At 40.9% G+C, this 4,216-nt stretch overlaps 1 long non-coding RNA gene across 1 annotated transcript; it reads left to right on the plus strand.

The window, feature by feature from the left end:
* The first annotated feature begins 1,417 nt into the window (after positions 1–1,417).
* Positions 1,418–3,984, plus strand: LOC139186825 (uncharacterized). The gene is made up of 2 exons (XR_011570429.1): positions 1,418–2,423; positions 3,300–3,984. It is a non-coding gene; the product is annotated as an uncharacterized lncRNA (long non-coding RNA).
* Positions 3,985–4,216: the final 232 nt, after the last annotated feature.

Genomic DNA, 4,216 nt, shown 5'->3' on the forward strand with positions numbered 1-4,216 from the left:
GCATTTTGAAGATTCTTGCTTTCCTTTTTTTTTTTTTTAACCTAGTTATCCACCCTGTGTCTTTTGATCAGAGCAGTTAGTCCGTTGACTTTTAAAGTAATTACCGATAGGTATGTGTGTACTCATGGCTTCCCTGGTGGCACAGTAGTAAAGAATCTGTCTGCCAAGCAGGAGGCACAGATTTGATCCCTGGGTCCGGAAGATCCCCTGGAGAAGGAAATGGTCACCCACTCCAGTATTCTTGCCTGGGAAGTCCCATGGACAGAGGAGTCTGGTAGGCTACAGTCTATGGGTTCCAAAAAAGTCAGATATGACTTAGCAACTAAAAAACAATGTCCTTATTGCCCTTTTATTCCTTGTTTTCCAGTTTTTTTTTTTAATTTCTTTGTTCATTTTTCTTTTTTGTTTTTCCCATTGTGATGTGATGATTTTTTTGTAGTGGGCTTGACTTCCTTTCTTTTTGGTTTTTGCATATCTATTATACATTTTTGATTTGTGATTTCCGTGGGATTCATATATGTTGATCCCCAATTATATATACTTGATTTAAACTGGTAATAATTTAAGTTCATATTCTTAAAGCTCATTTTTTTTACCATCCTTTCCTACATTTTGTTTTTTTCATCTCATATTTTACATCTCATGCTTATCCTTTTTTGTAGGTATAGTTACTTGTTCACTTTGGGTGTTTAAAAAATTTACATACTGACTTATATAAGTTATCTTCGATCCATACAGTATATGTGCCTTTCCTTTTGAGACTGTCCCTTTCCTATAGATTCTTGCTTCTTTTGCCCTTAGAGAAAACCTTTTAACATTTCATTTAAGGTAGGTTTGGTATTGCTGAATTCTTTTAGTTTTTGCCTGTCTGAGAAATTCTTTACCTCTTCTTTATTTCTAAATAGTAACTTGCTGAGTAGAGTATCCTAGTTTGCACGTTTCTTCACTTCAGGACTTTGACTATATAATGCTACTCCCTTCTGGCCTGCAAAATTTCTGCAGAGAAATCAACTGATAGCCTTACAGGGGATCCCTTATATATGACTCTTTGTTTTTCTTTTGCTGCCTTTAGAACTCTCTCTCTATTTTTAACTTTTACAACTTTAATTATAATATGCCTTGAGTTAATTTGTTTGGGATCTTCTGTGTTTCCAGGACCTGAAAATCTATTTCCTTCTTCAGGTTTAGAAAGTTTTCAGCCATAATTTCTTCAAAACCATTTTTGATTCCTTTTTGTCTCTTTGCCTTCTGGAATGTCTATTATGTGTATGTTGGCACAAATATATTATCCTATGGTTCTCGTATGTTGCTTTCTAAAATTTGTTTTCTATCTGTTCTGATTGGATGATTTCCATTATCCTACCTTCCAGATTACGTATGCATTCTCTGTGTCATTTATTCAGTTTTTTATTGCTTCTGAAGTGTTTTTTTTTTTTTTAATCTCAGACATTGAATTATCCTCTTTTGATTGGGTGGTCTTTATAGTTTCTAGTTCCTTATTAAAATGATGTACATTTACATTGACACTCTTTCTTAATTCAGTTAGCATTTTTATTACCAGCTTTTTGAAGTGAGTGTCTGGTAGACTTGTTATGTTCCATTGTTTATTTTTTCAGGGTTTTTCTTTTGCTTTCAACTGGAAGTAGTTCCTCTGCCTTTCATTTCACTTCACTTTCTCTGTATCTATGAGTTTGGATGAAACCGTTATCTCTTCTGGTGGAACTCCCTGTGTAGACTGCTTTGCTTCATGCCTTTGGAGGGAGGGCTGGATCTGGTGTGGATGCCAGCCCCGTCTTTCCTGCGGGTGTGCTGGCCACTGTCATCTTGTCTGGGTGTGTAGCTTGTGTTGGAGGTGCTAGAGCCCGTGCAGGGCGTGAGCCAGGACTTCCTGCCCCATCACTGTGGTCCCCCTGCCCGGGGTGGGGTCTTCTCCCCAGTTGTTGGAGTGGAAGCCCTGAAGATTAGCTCAGGCAGGCTGAGCTCACTTTAAGTATCTGCCCTTTCTTCTTCCTGACCTGGAGACTTTTCCCCAAAGAAGTGAAGTACATAGGAAAGGGAGGCTCTTGCACTCACAGAGGTCCAAGATGTTGCCTGTTCAGGCTGAAAATCACATCCCTTCCCCTTCTGTGGGCGTTCCAGATCTAGCGCAAAGTTGTGGTGTGGAGTGGGCAGGGCCAAGGCATGTCTCAGCTGGGACTGGGGTTGCAGTGTTTTGGTTGCAAGGAGTTTTTTGAGCACCTACATTGCTGCCAAAAGTTTGGGCTACATCTGTGGTGCTGCCTCTGTAAGTGTCGACCGTGGTCACTGCTGCCTCCCACGGATCACTGCCCAGGCCTGTTGGTCATCCATGTACGACCATATCATCCCTTTCTGGGACCGGGTTGCCCTACATCCTGTGCCATGGCATGGACTGAGTGGAGCTGGTATGTCTGCCCAGCTTGGCTTGGGGAGTAAGGCGAGGGGACAGCTGCTAGTGCAGAGCTCTCTCTGTCCTGCCTGCAGGCAAGTGAGCACCCGTGTACTCGTCACAAGTGGAGTCTAGGCTTCTTCGCATCTTCCATCTGTCCCAGCTTTCTCCCCAGCAGCCAAGGGGCCTTGTCTCCTCTACGTGGGGTCCCGGAACTGGGATGCCTAGTGTACAGTTTCCTGTACACAAATAATTTAAAAGCAGTTTGGGTTAAAATTTATAAAAAGCATTTATTCTATTGTGCCTTGGGTTCGAGTCCTAAGAACAGATGATAATTGTGTTTCAGTATCCTTTATTAACATCAGTTATTTCTTCTTACCAGTTTAGTTGTGTGTGAGTACTACACAAAGTTAGCAGGAGGATACAGATAATCCAAACAGATGCCCCTGTGCCACCAAGTTCTTGTACTATTATTATTGAATATACTTATGTTAATAATGAGTTACTAAATTCCTACTGTTTTCCAGGGACATTATATCTAATTCTTATAACTGCAAGGTAGATATTATCAGTCATATTTATTTAGCTTTCAGGAAATTGAGGCTTAGAGAGCTTCAATGGCCCTAGCTCACATTCTAGTGAGAGATCAGAGTTTCCTGTTCTCATTTCTATATTTACCATAATTTAAACCAAAAATTGGGGCCCACAATGTGAGAGCAGGATGTAATAATATTTGAAACTGGGTTTCAATTTGATGAAATTTTCAACACCTTGAAAAGTCTGTGATAGGTGTCTGGAACATATGTGTCTATTTCCTTAGAATTGCAGAGCATATCTTTTTCAGAAATCATAACTAATGAACAGTACTTATTTTCTTTTCTTTGGTATTTAGAGAAACAGAAGAACCACTGCTGCTGTGGCTAAGTCGCTTCAGTCGTGTCCGACTCTGTGCGACCCATAGACAGCAGCCCACCAGGCTCCCCCGTCCCTGGGATTCTCCAGGCAAGAACACTGGGGTGGGTTGCCATTTCCTTCTCCAATGCGTGAAAGTGAAAAGTGAAAGTGAAGTCGCTCGGTCGTGTCCGACCCTCAGCGACCCCATGGACTGCAGCCTTCCAGCCTCCTCTGTCCATGGGATTTTCCAGGCAAGAGTACTGGAGTGGGGTGCCATTGCCTTCTCCAACAAGAACCACAGATGATTCCAAAGCATGTTGTTAACAACAGTTCCTTTACTGACTGTGGTATCTTCTCTGCTTATTTTTTCAGACACTCTAAGAAGTCGTCTATTTATCTTTGATAGTAAATAACTAAGAGGAAAATGAGCTTATCTTCGTCAAGTGCTCAAGTGCTACTGAATTATTGAGGAGTGTCGTGGCTCTATATGTAGAGGACAGTTGTACTTACATAATTTGTACAGTTATAGTTACATATAGATATGCAATTATCTATCATAAACAAAAAAAGCTATTTTCTGTGTAGGGAAACTTTTATCCTTAAATATAATATGAGCTTTGATGATATTGAATGCATTTCAAAAACTGTAACTGAAACTGCATAGTAAAGATGTGACTAAAGTTTCTGGTTTCTTTGTTGTCCATTTTCATAAGACTTTTCCTAAACACCATCTGGGATATTCCTAGGTGGCTCAGTGGTAGGAGGTGCAGATTCAATCCCTGGGTCGGGAAGAGCCCCTTGAGGAAGAAATGGCAATCCTTTTCAGTATCCTTGCCTGGAAAATTCCATGGACAGAGGAGCCTGGCGGGCTACAGTCCATGGGGTCCCAAAGAGTCAGATATGACTAAGGAGCTG

This window comes from Bos indicus, chromosome 14 (genome assembly GCF_029378745.1).
Source record: "Bos indicus isolate NIAB-ARS_2022 breed Sahiwal x Tharparkar chromosome 14, NIAB-ARS_B.indTharparkar_mat_pri_1.0, whole genome shotgun sequence".
NCBI classification, from domain to species: domain Eukaryota; kingdom Metazoa; phylum Chordata; class Mammalia; order Artiodactyla; family Bovidae; genus Bos; species Bos indicus.